Raw genomic sequence first — 14,882 nt, 5'->3', positions numbered from 1 at the left:
TACATGGATTAGTGAATTCCAAACCATCCAAATCAGTCAAAATGACGGCTCCGCCAGACAATATTTTCTTCAACACATAGGGTCCAGCCCAATGAGGACGAAACTTCCCACGTGGGTCTATGATTGGCTGTCTAATTTCCTTCAGGACCAAACAACCTTCTTCCAGTTTTCAGTCTTTGACCTTCTTATTAAAATGCCGTGCCATTCTTCTCTGGTAAACTTGAGTTTGGTGGATCGCCTGCAATCTCTTTTCGTCCATACCCAAGAGTTGCAAATGATAATTCTTAGCCCAATCTGCTTCGCTGATCTGGCTTTCGCGGATAATCCTCGCCGACTGAACTTCCAGCTCAATAGGCAACACTGCTTCCATACCGTACACTAAGGAATACGGGGTTGCCCCAGTAGGCATTCTGATTGAAGTCCTATATCCCCATAGGGCATTTGGTAATTGTTCGTGCCAAGCTTTATGCTTTTGAACTGTCTTCTGTAAAATGACTTTTATAGCCTTATTTGCAGCCTCTACAGCCCCATTTGTTTGTGGACGATAGGGTGAAGACTTGTGATGTTGAATCTTCTTTTTCTTCAGTAGGTCAGAAAATTCACTTTGAAAGTGGGACCCTTTATCAGTAATGATCTCGAATGGCGTTCCGTACCGACAAATGATGTTAGTACGAACGAACTGTGCTGCCTTCTTGGCATTCAAGACCGAATAGGAGGCTGCCTCAATCTACTTAGTGAAATAATCAACAGTAACCAGGATGAATTGATGGCCATTGGAAGCCTTTGGATGGATCTTTTCGATCACGTCTATGCCCCAAGTTGCGAAAGGCCATGGTGAAGCAATGGGATTCAAATTGACCGGAGGCTGTTTTTGCAGCTTAGCAAAAATTTGACACTCATGGCACTTCTGCGTGTGCCTCATGCAATCTGCATTCATGGTTGACCAGTAATAACCCAGGTTCATGATTTTCCGAGCCAAGGATATCCCGTGCATATGTGGACTAGACTCTCCATTATGTAAGGAATCCATGATGGTTTGAGCTTCTCCCTCATCAACGCACCTTAGGTGCAGGCCATTCCAATTTCTTTTATACAGAACTCCCCCAGTAAGGAAATATCCGGATGCTAACTGTCTCAATGTCCGTCGATCAGTCTTGGTGGATCCCTCCGGGTAGGCTTCATTCTGAAGATAATTCTGTATATCCCAATACCAGGGCTTGTCATCCACCAAATTCATGATATGTGCTAGCTGTTTCTGTAGCCGAACTGTCAGAGGTCAATGACTTGGTCTCCCCCTACATTAACCATGGAGGCCAAAGTAGCTAGAGCATCAGCAAACTGATTTTTGGCTCGCGGCAAGTAGTGGAAGGATAAATCCTCAAATTGCTGAGCCAATTCGTCCAAGCGTTGTAAGTAAGGAACCAAACGCTCTTCCTTAATTTTCCATTTTCTCAAAGCTTGGGAGACTATTAAATTAGAATCCCCGAAAACCTTGAGGACCTTTATTTCCTTTTCCAGGGCTGCTTCTAACCCCTTTATGCAAGCTTCATACTCGGCTTCATTGTTGGTGCAGTCGAAATCTAATTTGACTGCGATTGGGACGTATTCTCCACAAGGAGTTTTGAATACGACTCCAACCCCATTTCCATGGTAGTTTGAAGCTCCATCGAAGTACATTTCTCAGACTTCACTTTCCAAGCTCAACAAGTCTTCATCAGGAAATTCTACCTCCGGCATTTGGTCTTTGACCGGTAATTCTGCTAATTGATCAGCCAAGGCTCCGCCTTTCACTGCCTTCCGTTGTACAAATTTTAAATCATAGGCTGCGAGCACCGACACCCACTTAGCCATCTTACTGTCAAGAACTGGCCTCTCCATAAGGAATTTCAAGGGGTTCGATTTAGAAATAATGTATGTGGTGTAGGACGAGAGGTAGTGCTGCAGCTTTGTACAAGCCCAAACTAGAGCCAGACACAACTTCTCTATCTTATTGTATTTTAGCTCGTAGTCTAGCATCCTTTTGCTGAGGTAATACACGGCATTTTCTACCCTTGTATCTTTTGCTTGTTGAGCTAGCATTGCACCCATCGCTTCTTTTGTCACTGATAGGTACAATAGCAAAGGCTTTCCTAGCCTTGGTGGCTGTAAAACTGGCGGGGATAACAGGTATTGCTTGACTTGGTCGAAAGCTTTATGACAATCCTCATTCCATTTGACGGATACCCCTTTCCTGAGTAATTTGAAGATCGGACCATAAGTATCGGCCAATTGATTAATGAACCGGCTGATGTACTGTAGCCTTCCCAGGAAACCCCGAACTTCTTTTTCCGTCTTCGGTGCTAGCATTTCCAGAATGGCTTTGGCTTTTGAAGGGTCAATCTCTATGCCCTTCCGATTGACCATATGCCCCAGAAATACTCCGGATGTAGCTCCAAACAGACATTTTGCCGAGTTGAGCTTTAAATTGTACTTTCGAAGTCTAAGGAAGAACTTCTCAAGTGCTGTTGTATGTTCTTCAGCTGTTTTTGATTTAACAACCATATCATCCACATACACTTCTACTTCTTTGTGAATCATGTCATGGAAGATGGTCGTTGCCATTCTTTGATAGGTTGCCCCGGCATTTTTGAGCCCAAAAGGCATAACCCTGTAGTAGTAGGTTCCCCACTCCGTGATGAATGCCGTTTTCTCTTTGTCTGGCAAATGCATCATTATTTGATTGTATCCGATAGCAAGATCGGTCAAGGAGACCATCTCGTGTCCGGCCATTCGGTCCACCAACAAGTCAATATGCGGCAGGGGGAAGTCGTCCTTCGGACATGCTTTATTCAAATCCCGGTAATCCACACACATTCTAACTTTGCCATCTTTCTTTGGCACTGGCACAATATTTGCTAACCACGTCGGGTAGGCAATGGGTTCTATGAACTTATTCTCCAGTTGCTTGGCTACTTCCTCCTTGATTTTCAAGGACCATTCTGTTTTCAGCCTTCTTAGCTTCTGTTTTACCGGCTTAGCCTCAGGGTATACTGGAATCTTATGCACCGCTATTGCCGGGTCAATTCCCGTGATGTCACTTGCCTTCCACATGAAGCAATCGGCAAACTTCTTCAAGCATTCAATGACCTGTTCCCTGTTCACACAGTCAGATGTAATGTATGTATGTTTATTTGATTTTCATTATTTTTGCTTGGAAATGCTTGGAAAGATAGACACGCGGGGTAGCCAATAATTTGCAAGCTCTTATTGATTAGGACGGAATCGTCCTCAAAAATCACATCAAATTTGAAGTCTAGATTTTCTAGATCAGACACAGACGACTCAGAACTGGAACTGGACTCAGACTCGGGGTCAGACTCAGACTCAGTACAGGACTTGATTACAGACTTTGACTCTAGGTTTGACTCGGGAGGGGGTTTATCAGCAGCGCGCTCCTCCTCGGCGTACCAGTTAGTGAGAGGCCCTTTGTACGGCTTGATCAGGCTCAGCAGGTCTTGGTTCCCATCATTTCCTGTAATGACCACAACCTCGTCAAAGAGACTGGACTGCATGAAGTCTTCCACTTCTAGTTCAGTTATTGCTTCTGGCTTGTTGTCCCAGGTATCAGCAAATATTTCCAGGACACAGATGTCATTCATTTCTAGGAATAGTTCGAAAGGATCGATCAATTCCTGGTCAGCAACGATAGCATTTATCCCGTGATTTGGTGAAGGATTAGTGCTAATGTTTGGCTTATTCCTTGGAATAATTGAACCGTTGTCCACCAGGTCTTGGATGCGGTTCTTAAGCGTCCAGCACGCTTCAGTCTTGTGCCCGTTACCCTGATGGTACTCACAGTATTCGTCAGCTCTGTAGTTCCTTGGCAATGGGTCAGGTGGTGGGCTTGCTTCCAAAGGCTTAATGTAATTTGCCTTGACAGCCTCTTGGAATACAAAAAGGATTGGCATCCCGAGATCAGTATATGTCCTTCTAGACTGACTGCCATTTCTCATATTTCCCACACGTAAAGGGTTCATGGGGGTGATGCTTGCCACTTTGTGGACTTTGCTAGCTTGGCTAGGCTTCTTATATTTTGAGGTTCCCGAATCTTCTTTCAATTGCCTCATTTGGATTAAGTCCTCTACCTTCGTAGCAGTGGCAATGAGCGACTGGAACGTCGGCAGGTACTGAGTTTGCAATTGTTGCTGATAGACAGGCAGCAAGTTCTTTATAATTATGTCCACCTGTTCTTGCTCAAAAGGCCGGTTGATCATTTGGGCGGCCTTGGCCCTCCACCTCGTAAGGAACGACGAAAAGGGTTCATTGTTTTTCTGTTTGGTGGTCTCCAGCTCCCTCCGAGTAACATCAACCTCCATATTGTAGTGGTATTGCATATTAAACGCATTGCAGATGTCTTCCCAAGTCTTCATTTTAGACCGATCCAGGCTGACAAACCACCTCAAAGCAGCACCGGTGAGTGATTGTTGAAACAACTGAGCAAGGAGCTCGCTGTTCAGTCTGAACGGGTTGAGGGCACCCACATACATTTTCAGGTGTGTTTTGGGACAAGTGGTTCCATCAAACTTGTCCATATTGGGCATCTTGAACTTGGTTGGCAGTCTTGCTTCGGGGAACAAGGACAAAGAGTCCATGTCCACTACTTCCTTGTGTGTCTTAAGGGCAGTAATAGACCTTTCCAACAATTCCAGTTTTTCTCTCATTTTCTGAGCTTCCAGCTCAGAAGCAGTTCTGGAGGGCATGTCATCCAGGTTAAGGGCAGGGTTTGTCGGTTCAGCAGCAGGACCCTGATTGGAGGTAGCAGGTCCACTTCCCCCAGCGGAAGCCCCATTTCCATTACCACCACCTAGTTCAGCTATTAGGGTAGTTCTTTGGGCAGCTAATGCCTCATTCATTCTAGCCTCCATCCTGGCTTCCAGTTGTTCCATAAGATTTTGGATATCAGCAAGTGAGGCCATTGGTGCAGTTGGAATTGGTGAAGTTGGTGAAGCTGGTGAGGTTGGTGAAGCTGGTGAGGTTGGTGATAGCATTGTAGGTGTGACTGGAACTTGGATAGGCACTCGAACAATGGGTACCTATAAGTATAAGGGTAATTGGATTAGGGTATAGTGGGTAGTATTGTGTAACAGGGTAGCTGAAGTAGACCGACTCTTTTGTCCAATTGTGCATGACTAAAAAGAATACTTTGTGTTCTTTTTAATGTTTATTCAATGTTTATGATATGTCGTGAATGCGCACAACAACACGTCATAATCTGTCTTAATGATATGATTCACATCATTGGGTGCATACAGCCCTAAAGGATAGGTTCTATAGGCTATGACACAAATAGAGAATTGGCTTATTAAGGGACCCTTGAACCTTGAGTAAGGATATACCTAACCACATGTGAAACAAAGAGTTTCGCGTGGCTCCAACAGTACGCATACTCATGGGCCACCCCCAAAAGGATTAGGGATGGTTTGCGGTAACAGGGAGGACGCTTTGGCTGTCCGTCGACATAATCAAGGAGACTTGCCGATCAGCGCTACTTGCTATCCAGACTCAGAAATTTGAACAGAGAGAGAAGAAATTCATTTGAAATTCGTTTTTTTTTATGCAATGGAGAAAAAGATTCTCAATCGTGCAAATAAATCAACCAATTTAAATGTTTTCATTAAACTTTACAATTAAGTCCAAATTTCTTTATCCAGTATTCTTAAAGAAAGAATACTTGATTCGTGTCAGGGTACCCTGCAAAACAAAGCATCGTAAAATACCCTAAAGAAGGGCCAGTTAGTTTACACAACAATCGTAGTCCACTTTATGCAAAATGATTACATAACTCCCCAGCAGAGTCGCCAAACTGTGAACCCCTCCCCAGAAAACGGGCATATGATGCATATGACTAATGGCAGAAATGCACATGAATATGTGAGTCGTCACCTTGTTTAATTTTTTAGGGTAAACTAGGAAAAAACCCTAAGTTGACTCCAATTTTAATTAACCTAATTACTATATTAATTATCCCAATGTTTAAGGCATAGTCTACGAACCCGAGGTGGATCCCGAGACCATGTCATGTTGATGAACTAACCAATGAGTGAATTCTTTGCAAGGTGAATGATGTAATTGGACCAATGAAATGTTTAAGTGATTTCGACTTGCCGCTCGGGGTTAAATCCCAAACGTGCCTACGTGTTGACGCGTGGTTTTATGCCTCCACTTAACCCGATGATGATATGAGGACAAGGGATAAGGTATCACGATAAACTAGAAGTGTTTGAACCAAAAATTGAATCAAACCGCCCAAAGGAGTCTGATCCTTGTTAGGGCTGCGTCACGCAGCTAGTACTTGCGTGACGGCACTCTTAGCTGTGTCACGCAGCTCTAACAGGACTGACACCTCTGGCGCGCGCCCGTGCAACGGCCTGCACTGTTTGTATGGGTACGCGGCAACTGTACAAAAAGTAAGTCGCGTCACGCAGGTTTGCGGGTGCGTCACGCAGCTCCTACCCGCGTGACGCGACTGCCCTGTTGCCCTAGCCATATAAATACTGCATTACACAGCAAAAACGGGACTTTTGAAACTTTTCTCATTTTCTCTCAATAGACTAAGGCATTTTAGATAAAAAAGAAAACGATTGCGGCTAGGGTTTTCCTCAAAGACTCCAGTGAGTAATCTTGAGGAAGATCAAGCCTCTAACAGTTTAGTTTTAGAATCAAAAGGCATATAAAAAAAACACATAGTGAGAGAAAAAGAGAGAAAAGAAAGAAAAGGTCAAAACGTTTTGGTTTTGTGAAGATCTTGATATCACATTCCTGGAATCGTGAAACAACGTCCTTAAGCCCATCTTGGCGCATGCAATCCTCGAATCTGAGGGCAAGGTAACCATTCTAAATATTATCTTTCATTTCTAGCATTTTACTCCTTAAAATCTCATTTTTCAAGTGGTTAATTAGTTTGGTATTGGTTAAAGGTCATTTTGCCCATTTTTGAGTATTTCTGAGTTGTATTAAATCACTGTTAACAAGAAAGAAACGTAAAAAGGATAGTTTGAAAGGTAGTTGTGGACCAGAGCAGCTGCGTCACGCAGCTACTACCTGCGTGACGCGGCTGTTCATGTCCAAAAGTCTTTAATCTGGACTGGACCACCTGCGTGACGCAGCTATTCGCATGCCCAGGATACTTGTATATTCAATGTGATATTTTGGGATGAATAAGCAATAAAACTAAGAATTTTAAATAAGTCGCGAATGGTTCCGTCACGCAGCTAGGAGTTCCGTCACGCGACTGTTCTTCATAGAACAGCTGCGTGACGCAACTGTATCAATTACCAGTAATGTTTTAAGAGTTGCGCCATGCGACTGTTCTTCATAGAACACCCGCGTGACGCGACTGTTCTAAGGTTCCATAATCAATAAGAACACTCGCGTGACGCGACTGTTCTTCATGGAGCAGCTGCATGACGCGACTATCCTAAAATTCCAGAATAATTTCCTTGTTTCGTTTTAATTTCATGTTACTAAGTAGATTTTAATCTTAATTCAGAAAATGATTAATTACGGGCAAACTAAGATTTAATCAAATCAAATCAATTAATTATTAATGATTATGAGGTTTTAGGATTTATTTCTATTTATTTATTATTTATTATATTATCGAAATTGGTTTGTGGCCCGCCTTTAACCATAAGGCAAGAGCGGGTCTTTTAATTATTCTTACTTGCTATATATTGTGGATGATGAATGTGGTGATTAATTTATTATGAATGCAATGGATGAAATTAATTGGGGCGGTTAATTAATTTTCCACATAGGAACTCGGTTCGATTTATTCGGGTTGGGTTTAAATATTTGGCTTTTTTTCTAAAATAAAATCAAATTAGAAATTGTAGGTTAAAAGAGGCCGGTTTTTTCGGGCGTCGGCTTCCAACGGGCCGACGTACCCAATTCCCTTACCTAGAACCTCATTGGTTCGCTTGACCAGTTTTCCAAAATAAAAGGCCTTGAATCAAATGGGTTAAAATGGAGTCACTTTTATAAAATAAAATCAAAACGGTCCCATTGCCGAAATAATGGGTGGCGACTTAAAATGTTTTATAAGACCGATTTATCGGCACCGCACATCCAAAAAAGATTTTTATCACCTTTCTTCAATAAAATAAACAAAATAAAACTACGATTTTTCTCCGGGGGGGAAAACAGGTTTGGCGACTCTGCTGGGGATTTTGCACCCACTATCCCCGGTTGTTTCTAATAAACAATATAGTAGTTGCAATTAGGAATTGACTTTAAAAGCCTACTATTTCTAAAATAAAAATTTGTTAGAAAAAGCCGATGGAAAATTATTAATCGTCAATATATGTTTAAATTGCTTTCCTTTTCTTTCTAGGATTTTTGCATTCACTTGCATCTCTCTCTTCTCACCTCATTCTACCCGTATCACCCTTCGGTACTAGTGTTAAGTTTGACGGTGGATCTAGCCTAGACCATGCGATTTAGGCGCATCCATCCGAGAATTAACATTACTACCAACCGCAAGCCTAGTACCTTAAAGGTGCGTCAAAAGGAGTAGGCCCAACAAAGCCCGAATCCTGTTTGCGGAACCCAGACTTTGTTAAGCCCAATAAGACTAAAGCCAATGCATATAGTTGAAAACCTTTGTTACTTCCCCTAAGGTGCACCCGATTTTATTTGTTGTTATAATGCCGCATTCATTTCCGAGAGTTTATATATCGTCAATCTCAAAACCCCCTGTTGGTTGTCGAGATTAGACCAATACCTAGGAAATAGATGTCGGAATTTATACCAATGGAATCCGTGTGTGGGAGAAATAAGGTTGGAAGGCATGCATTTCCCAACTCCCGTTCCCCTATTTGCTATAAACTGTACATATGTTGTGACATTCATGCACCATGTAACACCTTCCTTTTCAGCCATGCATTAATAAGAGCTAATGTTCGGTATGGACATTTGACCTTGATTTTGAGACCGGATTTCAAATTCGTTATGAATAATATAATGCAATTACTTATAGTGAACCAATACCCAAAAGAAAAAGGAGTTATAAGGGGGTTGCAGTTCCTTTGTATTTCAACATTTCTCGCATTATCTGAAAATAAGTGAGAGATTATAAAATTCTGTAACAAAATAACAGAAAATCCTGCTTGGGACCATATGTTCCAAGGCAAAAAGTAAGGATACAAAAAATAATAAACAACAAAAAGTAAAATCCCGTTCGGAAATTCTTTCATTCCGAGGCAAAAGTTAGGGATTCGAGAGAAAATAGTCAACCGTAAATCCAAAAGGAACGGTCGACGACAGATAATGCTCGAAATGTTTAAATACAAAATAAGTTGTTGATGCATTATTCATACCGAATTTTTGATTCGGTCGTTGAAATCGAGACCTTATCTCCATACCGGCTTTAGCGCATTAGAAACGCATTCTCCATCCTATGTGCTCTCATTTTCACATGCATACATGCAGGACCCTCTGTAACTCAGAATTTTTTTTGTCAGAATTGATCCTTCCCGGGAAACCACTTTGAGAGTTTGGAATCGGCATCCTGGTCAGCGTTTAATCAGAACATCTCTAATCCCCGAATTCGCTCCAGTCAACTCCGTGAATCAGTCCAGTTCATCAGATTCAGAATCCGTTTCAGATCCAGCAGAAATGGCAGATAACACAGAAAATGAGACCGGATTTTCTGAAGCTCAGATAAGGACCATTGCCCAGATTGTGGCTGCAGCTCTTGCTCAAGACAGGGCCCAAAACCAGAATACTCCCCCTTCGGGTAGCCAACCTGTGGCTGAAGAAAGACCAATCCCGGAACCTGTGTCAAGTAATCAGGCTTCTGTCGGAAACACTATCTCGGTTGAAAATGATATGCTCAACCAACTCGCCGATCTGAAAGAAAGGTTCGACAAGATGGCGGCAGTAAAGGAGAAAGACCCGGCCACCAATTTTCAGATAACTGAGTATGTCCTGCACCCGACCAGCTCGGCTTCTTTCAAAACTTTCAAGCATTCCATATTTGAAGGAGATAATGATCCTCGTTCTCACTTGTCTGAATTTCTCCGAGTATCCCAAATGAACCGGTATAACGAAGAAGATGTTTTGCGAGCATTCCCGTAAACACTACATAAGGATTATCGGAGGTGGTATGACGGTTTAGACGAGGAGGTTCAGAAGAATTGGATCAAACTGCAGACCGCCTTTCTCAAACATTTCAAGACTGAAGAGAGTGATGAGTTCAGTCTGCGTGATCTGGAGAGTTTGAGACAAGGGAAGGATGAAAGCTTTTCTGATTACTACAGGAGGTGGAGGACTAAGCTGTATAGAGTTCAGACAAGGCCAAAGGACAAAGAGCTGATCAGAATCTTTAGCAGGAGCTTGTTGCCCTTCTTCAAAGAAAGGATGCTGACTCAGCCGCTCACTGATTTTTCTTTGGTTCAAAGTGCTGGTCTAAACATCGAGGAATTGTACAAGGAAGAAAAGAAGAAGAACAGAGGGTTTGGTAATTACCGGACTTCTTATGGTGACAGAGGTGCCGGAAGCAGTAATCAGAATCAGTCAGGAGCCAGTAATGCCGTGATAGGTGCAGTTAATGAGAGAACTAGGAGAGAGTTCACTGACTTAGGAAGACCTTTGAGCACAGTACTAAGATCTTGCATCAAGAACGGGGTGTTGTCAAAGCTACCAGTCGATTCGACTAAGCCCATGCGAGGGAGGCATATGGACCGAAACTGTGATTACCATCAGTGCAAAGGGCATTCAACTGACGAATGTTTCAAATTAAGGCACGACATTCAAGATTTGATTGACAGTGGAAAAATTACCAAGCCTTCAGAAAAGAACAAGCCAAGCACTAAGAACAATCCGCTTCCCCAATATCAGTACAATTACCCGCCTCGTAAGTCTTAGTCGGGTGGATCGGTCAACGCGATCGGGAGTGGATTACCAGAAGAAGTGGTATTAGCCGAAGCAGAATGGGAAGAGCGGATGTGCGCTATGTTGAATATATGGGACGACTGTAGCAGTGATGAGGAAGAGAAGGTGCCAGTGAAGATTGAGATCGAGAAAAGTATCAGTGTGAAGGTAGGCGACGTGCCGGAAGAGGAAGATGAGCAACTCCAGCTGGCCATTCAAAAGAGTTTGGTCGATCAAGAAGAACAGTGGTACTATAGCAGTGAGGAGGAAGTGAACGAGGTAGATGTCCAGAGTTTGACCCGGAGTGGACGAGTGTATAATCCCGAGAACAATGTACAGGGTAAGGGGAAAGAGGTTGCTATGGATGAAACCAAGAAGAAGGTGAATGAGAAAAGCAGAGAGGAGCCGAGGGAGAAAAAGAAAGAAGAAGAGGTAAAAGAACAAAAGAAGACTGCTGAAGCTGGAGAAAGCAGTAAAAACAAAATACCAAGTGGGGTGACCGCCAGTTCGGTGCTGAGTCAATTACAGAGAACCAGAGCAGACATTTCCATATGGGATTTGCTGATAGCATCTAGGGAACATAGAGAAGCTTTACTTGAAGCTATGACTTTCGTTAGAGTGCCGGCTCGAATTCAAAGTGTTGATATGATCAATGTGCTACAGCGGAGGATAGGCGAAGTCACTTTCTTTCATTCAGACCTCCCACCAGAAGGAAGGAACCACTGTAAGCCACTGTATATTCAAATTGCCATCAATGGACGAGACACTAGGAATGTGATGGTGGATAATGGGTCCGCACTGTGTGTATGTCCGTTGAAAATGCTGTCCAAGTTTAAAATTGAAGAATCAGAGCTTGAGCCATCAAACATGGTGGTCAAGGCTTATGATAACACTATGCGGAATGCAAAAGGGACATTCAAAGCAAAGATATCCACGGGGACAGTGGAAAGTTGGGTAGACGTGATTGTGCTGGACATCCTAGCCAACTATGCTCTTTTGTTAGGAAGGCCGTGGCTCCACCCCCTAGGCGCGGTTCCATCCACTCTGCACAGAAAAGTAAAAATCCCGTGGGGTACAGACGTGGTGACCGTTAACGCACAGGAGGATCTTAATGTGGCTACAGTGGAAGGTCTAGAACTGGCGGTACCCTTATCAGGCTTCCAAGTGGCAGTAATTGATGCATCCATCGCCAAGAGCAAGAGTGCAGTAAACAGCATGAGTCCTTTTTCTAGAAAAATGATGAAGAAGATGAATTGGCAGTATGGCAAAGGTTTGGGCCGGGAGTTGCAAGGAAGGTTTGAGCCTCTTTCATCAGCATCCGGGCAGCAAGACAAGCGTGGGCTGGGGTATTCTGAACATAGAAAGAAAGAAAAATATGAGATTCGATCTCCAGTCAGAGGGTCAAACTTGAATCAGATTTTCTTTGTTCCACAAGCTGAAGGGGAATTTCAGAGCAGAGGAAAGACCTATCCCGGTTTGGAGTTATTTATGACCGATTATGAGGAGAAATTGGTCAAGTCGCCCGAACCTTCTTTGGAACAGCTGGTGGATGGAACCGAGTTCATGGTATGCATGACAGAAGCAAGTATTGAATCTGATTGGTTGAAGAAGATATCTGAGTTTGAAGACTTTTTGGGGATTGGGGATGAAGCTACCAAGTCAGTGCAAGAGCAGAAGGCCAAGGCACGGATCCTCCAGTCTGTTGTAACTGCTGAAGATGCCGAAGAGACAGAGAGGAAGGCAAAGGAGGCGATAGAGCAGGGAAAGGCCAAGAAAGAAGCTACCCCGGCGGAAGAAGAAGAAGGCACAGATGCCGACGAAGTGATCCAGGCAGTTAAAGATGCTTGTAATGAATGTATCGAACAGGCAGTTAATCCTGTATTTTGTTTTTCCAATGCTTGTTTTGAGAACAATATGGATGGTTTTCCTCTTTTATTTCAATCAATGGAAGTGAACTTTGACTATTTGTTTTCTTGTTTTCCTGATTGTCATGTTCATGGCATTGATTATATCACTCGCATATTTGACATAAATGCATTGCATAATTTCGCATTTAATTTAAGCACCGCCGAAGATCCTAAAATAATTGAAATCGGATCAGACTTTAAAACTGAGCTCAGACAGGATCTTCAAGAATGTATCAAAAGAAACTCAGAGGTATTTGCCTGGAGCTGCGCGGACATGCCAGGGATCGACAGATCGATAGCAGAGCACTTTATCCCTACTGATCCGAGTATTAAGCCAGTAAAGCAGAAAAGGAGAAGAGTCAGACCAGAGTGGCAGGACAAGATCAAAGCTGAAGTCCAGAAGCAGCTGGATGCAGGATTCTTGGAAGTAGTACACTATCCGGAATGGTTGGCGAATATAGTCCCAGTGCTGAAGAAAGATGGCAGGATAAGGGTCTGTGTCGACTACAGGGATCTGAACAAAGCCTCGCCTAAGGATGACTTTCCACTTCCACACATAGATGTTTTGATAGACCGTGCTGCTGGAATGGGATGTTATTCTATCATGGTCGGATTTTCAGGGTATAATCAGATATCGATGGCCTTAGTGGATAAACATAAGACCGCCTTCACCACTGACTTTGGAACATTTTGCTACAGAGTGATGCCGTTTGGGCTAAAAATCGCCGGGGCAACATATCAGAGGATGGCTACTACGTTATTTCATGATATGATCCATAAAGGATTGGAAGTGTATGTAGATGATATGGTGATCATGATAAAAACACAGGAAGAACATACAGAGATGTTGGAGAAGTTCTTCACACGGGTCAAACAGTACAATTTGAGACTTAATCCCAAGAAGTGTGTATTCGGAGTGACGGAGGGAAAATTGTTAGGTTTTGTGGTAGGACCTAACGGGATTGAGGTTGACCCGGATAAAATAAAAGCCATTCAGGATATGGAGCCTCCAAGAATAGAAAGGCAGGTGAGAAGCTTCCTGGGTAAAATTTAGTACATCAGCAGATTTATTTCGAGGTTATCCATCACTTGTGCTCCAATTTTCAAGCTGTTGAAAAAGAATCAGCCAGTCAAGTGGAATGAAGATTGCCAGAAAGCCTTTGACCATATAAAGAAATACTTGATGAATCCACCAGTGCTTAGCTCACCAAGACCAGGAGAACCTTTGATCTTGTACCTATCTATAGAAGATGCAGGAGTGGGAGCGATGCTGGTACAGCCGGATGCCGCTGGGGTAGAGAAAGCTATTTACTACATCAGTAAGAAACTGTTGCCTACCGAAGAGAAATACAATCTGATTGAGAAAACATGCATGGCAATAGTGTGGTCGATAAAGAAATTAAGGCCGTATTTCGATTCCTTCAAGGTCACTTTTGTCTCCAGGATTGATCCACTAAAGTATTTGCAGAGGACGCCTACTCTAGAGGGACGGCTGTCTAAGTGGTTGATTCAAATGTCTAGTGTTGACGCGGAGTTCGTAACGAAAAAGACGGTCAAAGGTCGAGCTGTGGCAGAATTCCTAGCAGAAAACCCTGTGACAGACGACGAATCTTGGGAATTGGAATTTCCGGATGAACATTTGCTGAGTGTTGACACAGGAGCTTGGAGATTGTACTTTGATGGATCAGCCAACAGAAATGGAGCTGGGGCTGGTATTGTTATAGAAGCACCTAACGGCGAAATCACAACCATGTGCAAGAGACTATTGTTCCCGGTCACTAACAACATGGCAGAATATGAAGCGTGCATCATGGGAATGGAAGCTCTTCTTGCATCAGGCGCTAAGGAGGTCGAAGTAATAGGAGATTCTTTACTGGTTATTGAGTACGCCAACGAGAGATGGAAGGTAGAAGAAGAAAGATTGAAACCCTATGTTGAATATTTGTTAAAGAAGGCAGCATTGTTTGATAAGATCACTTTCACTCACATAGGAAGGACCTATAACAGAATTCCAGACGCCTTGGCAAACTTAGCGTCGGCTTGGAAGGATTTAAGCAAAGTTCC

This window comes from Jatropha curcas, chromosome 3 (genome assembly GCF_041381405.1).
Source record: "Jatropha curcas cultivar XTBG-Jc1 chromosome 3, XTBG_Jcur_1.0, whole genome shotgun sequence".
In the NCBI taxonomy this organism is placed as follows: Eukaryota; Viridiplantae; Streptophyta; class Magnoliopsida; order Malpighiales; family Euphorbiaceae; genus Jatropha; species Jatropha curcas.
The sequence above is the reverse complement of the archived record's forward strand: the minus strand, read 5'-3'. Positions refer to the sequence as shown.